This window comes from Theropithecus gelada, chromosome 10 (genome assembly GCF_003255815.1).
Source record: "Theropithecus gelada isolate Dixy chromosome 10, Tgel_1.0, whole genome shotgun sequence".
NCBI lineage: Eukaryota > Metazoa > Chordata > Mammalia > Primates > Cercopithecidae > Theropithecus > Theropithecus gelada.
The window spans coordinates 29,548,433-29,556,017 of NC_037678.1; the positions used below are offsets into that span (position 1 = coordinate 29,548,433).

The 7,585-nt window shown below is 48.5% G+C and overlaps 1 pseudogene; it reads right to left on the reverse strand.

Annotated features, from left to right (window-relative positions):
• Window positions 1-688: 688 nt before the first annotated feature.
• On the reverse strand, window positions 689-2,877 carry LOC112632983 (annotated as a pseudogene).
• Window positions 2,878-7,585: the final 4,708 nt, after the last annotated feature.

Here is a 7,585-nt window from a genome sequence, read left to right on the forward strand (position 1 = left end):
GTTCAGTGCATGTGAGCATACACTGGGCTTGATTCCTGCCCACTGGTCCCTGTCAGATGTCCCATGCCCACCTCATTAAGAGAATGAGGCCACATGGACACACCCAGGCCATCATGATGATGGAACGGCTGGGGTCCTACTTGCCCACCCTTCATTGCTGGTTCAGAACCAACTGTCTGATCACATTCCTACCCTGGGGACATTATTGTCTACCAGGGTCACTGATCACTTTTAAAGTTCCAGAAACAGAGGGCCAGCTGGTCCCCTAGAAGTTTGGTGCATGGGATAAGCCAAGCCTTGCCTTCAGGAACAGGTTTTCCACCACGTAGCTGCCCAAGGCCCAGGGCACCCCCAAGTTCATGTGAAGCCTGCCTACCATGTCCACAGCCCATGCCGACCCCTCCTGGAACCACTGGAATGCTTGTTCCTGGGCGTGTGATAAGCCCAGACAGCTTCAGCCTTGCAGGACAACTATGCGCATCTGGCAGCAGTAGCCAAGAGCCTATAGAAAGAAGTTGGAGGTGAAACCAGATTCTACGAAAATACTTTATTAGGCAAAACCACATACTAAAAAACACTTTAAAATGCATCAGGAGAGGTGAAGACACAAACTAGTGTGTAGTGACACATGACTGTCAGAACACACTAAAGAATCCAGTTTCCCTCCTCTACCCAGAAAAAGAAAGTTCTAGGCCACCTCCTCCTCAACACACTCAAACTCCTCCTGCTTGGCTGTGGCATCCTCCTGTTCTTGACACTGTTTGGCTAAGTAGTTCATGTTGCTCTAGGCCTCTGTGAAATCTGTCTCATCCATTCCTTCGCCTGTGTACCAGTGGAGGTAGGCCCTGCGCCTGAACATGCTGTAAACTGCTCTGAGACACGCTTGAAGAGTTTCCTTGATGGCCGTGTTATTCCCAATAGCAACAGTCGAAGTTTTTAGCCCCCAGAGTGGGATGTTACAGAAGGCTGTTTTAATGGTCAGCAAAGTTGCTACTATTTTTATTTTGAAAGTTGAACATTTGTTCCTTCACCTCTCTCAGGCGTATTCGACCCCTGAAAATGGCAGCTGTCATTAAGTAGCTGCCATGACAGGGGTCGCAGGCTGTCATATGCCTAGTATCAAACATCTGCTGGGTAAGCTCAGCCACGGACAGGGCTGGGTACTGCTGGCTGCCCTGGCTGGTCAGTGGGGCAAAGTTAGGAATGAAGAAATGCAGCCGGGGAAATGGGACCGTGTTCAGGGCCAGCTGCTGCATGTTAGCATTCAGCTGGGCTGGGAAGTGCAGGCACGTGGTGACCCCACTCCTGGTAGCAGATGCCAGGTGGTTCAGATCACCATAGGTGGGTGTGGGCAGTTTTAGGGTGCTATCGCAGATGTCCAGTAAGGCTTCATTATCTAAATAGAATGTCCCATGTGAGTTTTCTATGCGCTCATTAAATGAGAGTGTTGTGTTATAGGGCTCCATCACGGTGTGTGACACCTTGGGCGAGGGCAGGACACTGAATGTGTTTATGATCTTGTCTGGATACTCCTCCCAGATCTTACTAATAAGAAGGGTACCCATCCCAGATCAAGTCCCCCCACCCAAGGAGTGGATCAGCTGGAAACCCTGCAGGCAGTCACAGCTCTCAGCCTCCTTTCTGACAACGTCCATCACTGATTCCATCAGTTTTGCGCCTTCTGTGTAGTGCCCCTTGGCCCAGATTTTTCCGGCCCCACACTGACCTGTAAGACAGTACAGCCAGTCACTCGATGGCCAAGTATACCGTCATCAGTGGTCACCACCACAATGCAAAATGGGCCAAGCATCACATGTGAGATGAAAGCGCCATTCACCCTGGAGGTGGAGCAAATGAACCCCCCTCCCCCAGAGTCACAGCAGCTTCCCCTGTTAGAAATCAAGTCGGGAGTCAAACCTGAGACAGGCTAACAGAACCTCCTGCAGGTGGCTCCTGCCCATTTTCAGGGAAGGCAGTAGACAGGGCCCCAGCTCAGCTCCCTGCAGGGAGTTTACAGCAGTAGCTCCACACCTCGAGGAGACACCTGGGCCTTCCTCCCAAAACCCCTTTAGGAGAGGCAGATTGAGCGACTCGGAGGATAGGAGGGTGTTCAGAGGCCCTGGCTCCACAGTTCCCACAGCAATGACCTTGGGGCATTCCTAGATTTTGAGCTCCCCTGGCTAAGGAGCCGCACCCCAGTCCTCACCCCCGCGCCAGCTCACCAAAGATGAAGTTGTCTGGCCTGAAGATCTGCCCCAAGGGCCCCAAGCACCGAGTTCATGGGGCCCGGCTCCAGATTCACGAGCACAGCGCGGGGCATGTCCCAGCCACCTGTGTGGGGCGGGAAGGCATTAGCGAGGGGAGGGCCGCCATTCCCAGGAGGGCCATCGGAGAAGGACTGGGGTCTCACCCCTGGCCTCGTTGAAGTACACGTTGATGTGCTCCAGCTGCAGGTCGCTGTCCCCGTGGTAGGTGCCAGCGGACTCGACGGCATGTTCATCAGAGATCACCTCCCAGAACTGCAAGAGATTGGAGGGGCCAGACAGACCAGGGCTGAGTCACGGAGGCCTGGGAGCTGGAGGCACCCCAGCTCCTGTCCTAGCTCCTCTTCCACCCTCAGCCTCATCCACACCCCATCCCTAGCCTCCGTGTCCCTGGGATCCATCCCGGCCGCCTCGCCAGTTGCCCAGTTCCACCATGTCCCCAGCAGGGAGCCCAGGGGCCGCAATGCAGGAGCACCGCCCCTCCACTGCTACTGCCAACATCTTCCCTGGCCACCAGGCAGGCCCGAGCTGGGCCCTCAGAGCCCCGGATGCCAACCTTGGTGCCGAAGTTGTTCCCGCATTGCCGGATCTGCATGAGCATACTCTCCCCCATGGCCAAGGTGGGATTAGAGCAGTAGGAGAAAGGCCAGAAGGAGTCGCAGATGCGCAGTGACCCAGCCCGCCCTCCGCCAACGCTTACATAGCCGGGTGCCCACGTGCCTCAGCCTCGGATTGGGCTCCCAGAAGAAGCAACAGCTTTACTTCCACACAGGTGTACCCATCTGTGAATCCCTTGGAGTTGAACCTCTGCTAGGGAGCTCAGGTGGGCCTGCTGTGGTCCTTTCCACGTTGGGGAAAGCTGGTCAGCTGGAGAACTTCCTCCCACGTCTTTAGTAAGACTAAATCCCTAGCTGACCTGAAACTGAATTTTCCGAAGCCTCTTGTTTCCATATTCACAGAGTGCCTTTGCAACTGTCCTAGACCGATGACATATTTTTTGTAATTGATGAGCCTTTTCATCTATTAGGAGATCTGTGGTTAGGAAAGACCACAGATGTTAACTCGACAGGACTTCATTGTAAGTTTGACTTTGGAGCAGTTCAAACCCGCAGTAAGCTATGGGTGTTAGAGATAGGCCTCTGGTTTAGCTAGAGTCTTCTTTAGAGTAGGATTAGCCCCTTCACCTTTCCAGAGGACTGCGGTCTCCACGCAGAGTGAAGGTCATACTGGATTCCTAAAGCTGAGCATAGGTGTTGGGATAGGCCTGCTGTGAAAGATGGGCCATTGTCACTCTGCAGGCTTTTAGATGACCCAAACTGAGGAGTTATTTCTTCTGGTAAACACTTTTCAGATGGGGTGAGGAATGCCTCGATCTAACCAGTGAAGGTATCAGTAAGCATTAGCAAACATTTGAATCTCCTGCAGAAAGGCATGTGGGTAAATTAGAGTTGCCAGTTCTCACCTGGATAGGTTCCTCAATTTTTGGACAGGTTTAACTAGAGAAGAAGAAAATTGCTGGCCGTTTGGGTCTTGTCAGGCACAGAGCTCACAGGGCTGAATCACCTGTTTTAGTGTCTTGAAAAGATTTACCCCTATAAACAAATGAGATATTAACAGAAACAAAGAATTCCTTCTAGGGTGAAACAAATCATGAAAAGTGCTGAAATATATTCCTATGATTGGTATTTGGCATTAGTAATTTATTACCATCATTCAGCCAGTCAGAGGAGCCCTGGACTGAAATGCAATCCCTGGCCCATTTTTGTTCTTCTTCAGAGTATTCTGGCCCAGTTCTATGTATGCTGAGCAGCACGCCCATAAACTTCCTTGGCCCATTCAGTGCAAGGGCCTTGGCTGGGGCATCTACAAGGGCATTTCCTTTTACATGGTCAGTCTCTCTTTTGATGTCCTCAGCAACTAGTTATAGTCACTTTTTGGCAGCAAAACAGCATTTTAACAAGCTCAAAATCTGCATGATGTTGCATGGAAAAGCCCTTGGGGGTCAGGAGTCCCTACCCATTCCAAATTGCAGCATAAGCATAAAGCACTAAAAAATCATACTTGGAATCAGTGTCAATGTTAACTTTTAAATCCTTTCCCAACTGCAGGGGCCTAGTAAGTTCAATTAACACAGCTTTTTGAGCTGAGGTAGAGGCTAGCAAGGCTTGTGCCTTGATTCTCTTGTGCTGACTAATAATAACATATCTAGCCCTCCTGTTTTCCTGATGCATAAAACAACTTGCATCTGTTAACCACTCTTCCTTGGGATGGTCAAGGGATTCATCTGTCTTAAGTCTGGCCTGCTAGAACAAATTTGTTTCATGACCTGTAATATGCTTTGGCTGTGTCCCCAGTCAAATCTTACCTTGAATTGTAGCTCCCATCATTCCCGTATATCGTGGGAGGGACCCAGTGGGAGGTAATCGAATCGGGGGATGGGTCTTTCCCATGCTGTTCTTGTGACAGTGAATAAGCCTCGTGAGATCGGATGGTTTATTTATTTATTTATTTTTGAGACATAGTCTTGCTCTGTTGCTCAGGCTGGAGTGCAGTAGCATGATCTTGGCTCACTGCAACCTCTGACTCCTGGGTTCAAGTGATTCTCCTGTCTCAGCCCGGGATTACAGGCACCCACCACCATGCCTGTCTAATGTTTGTACTTTTAGTATAGATGGGGTTTCACCATGTTGGCCAGGCTGGCCTCCATCTCTTCACCTCAGGTCATCCACCGCCTTGGCCTCCCAAAGTGCTGGGATTGCAGCTGATGGTTTTATAAAGGGGAGCTTCCCTACACAAGCTCTTTTGCCTGCTGCCATGTAAGAGATGTGACTTTGCTCCTCATTTGCCTTCTGCCATGAGTGTGAGGCCTCCCCAACCATGTGGAACTGTGAGTCAATTAAACCTCTTTTTTTTGTATAAGTTATCCAGCCTCAGATATGTCTTTATTAGCAGCATGAGAACAGACTAATACAACGTGTATGCCAGAAAGGCTGGGAGCACCTGTGGACTCTGGCAGATAAGTAGCTGGGTTTATGGTTTGGTAGGCTTTAAGGGTTATGTCTGGAGTGTCTAACAATAAGGCCTGATACTTTCATAAATATTCTCCTATTATCCACTGGTGCCCTTTAGCTTCTAGGACCACCTCCCCTTGGTGTCGGGTCAAAAACCTGTAGGTGCTGTTCTAATGTTAGTTTATTAGCTTTGCCTACGAGAAAAGTGGTAGCAGCAATAGCTCTAAGACATCAAGGCCACCCTGAGGTCACCTCATCTATCTGCTTAGAAAATTAGGCTACTGGCCTTGGAATATCCCCCAGTTTTGGGGCAAGATTACTCAAGGCCTATGCCTTGCTTTTTGGCCACATAAAGAAAAAAATGGTTCATCCAACTTGGGGACTCCCACAGCTGCAGCAGAGCCCAATTTCTCCGTGAGAGTTTTGAAGATTTGCTTGCAGTTCTACTTACATTCTGGGAGCTCTAAATCTTTCCCTTTAGTGTATCATATAAAGGTTTGGCTACATGTCCAAATCTGGGCACCCATAAGTAGCAGTACCCAGCTATCTCCTAAAAAAGCCCATAGTCATTTGTTGGACTGGGACCCTTACATGACTAAAATAACTTTTTTATCTTCTAGGGATGTTGATCAGTTCCAGAGGCTAAGACAGATTTCAAATAATTAAGTCTTTGAGTCAAAATCCGAGCCCTGTATGGTGATGCCCTATATCTGCAAGTTCCCAGGAAATTTACCAATTTAACAGTATTATTATTATTTGAGTCTTCTTTAATTGGGCTAGCAATGAGCAAGTAGCCTACATACTGAATAATTGTATCCCTTTCCAATTGTAGATTTCCTAAGTCCTCAGCTAGAGCATTTTCAAATAAGTAGGGGCTATGCCAGAATAGCTTTCAGAGATGGCTGTCCAGGTTAGTTTTGAGGCGGAATGTATATCTGAATCAGTCCATTCAAAGGCAAACATATTATGAATCTGGATGCATTGAGATGCAGAAAAATGCATCTTTCAGATTTAAGGATGTAAACCAGTTTGCATCCCCTGGGACTTGGTAAGTATTGGGGACAATGAGGTGTATGGAGACAATTGCATTTATTAATGCTGTAAGGTTTCTGACAAATCTGTACTTCCCATTAGCCTTTTTATCTGGTGACATGAGAGTATTGTAAGGAGACTCTCATGGCCTTAATAACTCATATGGCAAGAATTTGGCAATAAGGGGTTGAATTTCCCCTCATGCTTCTTGCCTTAAAATGTATTGTCTCTTCCGAGGGCGAGGAGCACTAGGCTGAAGTTGGATTTGAATGGGGGAGGTGTTTAGTGCATTTCCCAGAGCCTGTGTGGCCCAAACCTCAAGATTTACTTGAGACAACACCTCATGTGGTAAATGTGACAACTCATTCTCAACTTCTTTTTTCCCGTGAGGGGTCGGGAACAAAAGTAACACTTCCTATGCTTTATGATCTGTGAAGGTGACCATGACTTGGTCTCCTGAGTCAATAAATCTCTCCCCAGTAAGAGGTCAGGCATTCAGACAGTACTAAAAAGGCAGGTGAGAAACCCAGAGGCTCTGGAGGACAACTTAGAAGATTAAAAAAAAAGCAGTGTGTTTGGGCTTGTCCATCATGAGAAGACAGGAGCTCATTGTATTGAATCAAGACGGAGTCATCTGCTCCCATACCTAATAAGAAGTTAACACTCCTACCTGAGTGTTAACTTTAAGAGTCACCTGAGGCTCTTCCATCTCTCAATAGCTAACAGTCCAATGGGAGCGGAGGCAGGAAGTATCAGGCCCTATCACTTTTGGATCTGCTGGGCTCTGATGATGGCTCCCTTGGAAGCGCAGTTCATTTGCTTTGGCAGCGGCCTACCGTCTTACAGAAGGCACGTTGATTTATATCCAAGGCACAGTGGCCCAGAGGCACAGACTGAGACTTTTACCTTCTCACTTCCTCTGCGAGGGCCAGGGCTTAAAGGACTGCCTCTGAAGTGGTGGAGAGCACAAGGCTGCAGCTAGAAGCAGGGCCTCTTTGGAGATTTGCTTTATTTTGTGTTTTCTCTGCCCTATTCCTGTGATGGAAAGCTGCAAAATCCAAGTCTAAAAGCTGATCCATGGGAGTCTGAAAGCCTAAGGCTGCTTTTGGCGGCTTCCTGCAGATATCAGAAGCAGACTGGGCTATAAAATAAACTCCTAGGACTGCCTGTCCCTTCTTGGAGTCAGGGTCAGTGTTAGTGTATCTCCTCAAAGTCTAAATTATCCACCCTAGTAATAAGGCTAGGTTTTCATCTTTCCCCTGAGTAATTTTCCAGACT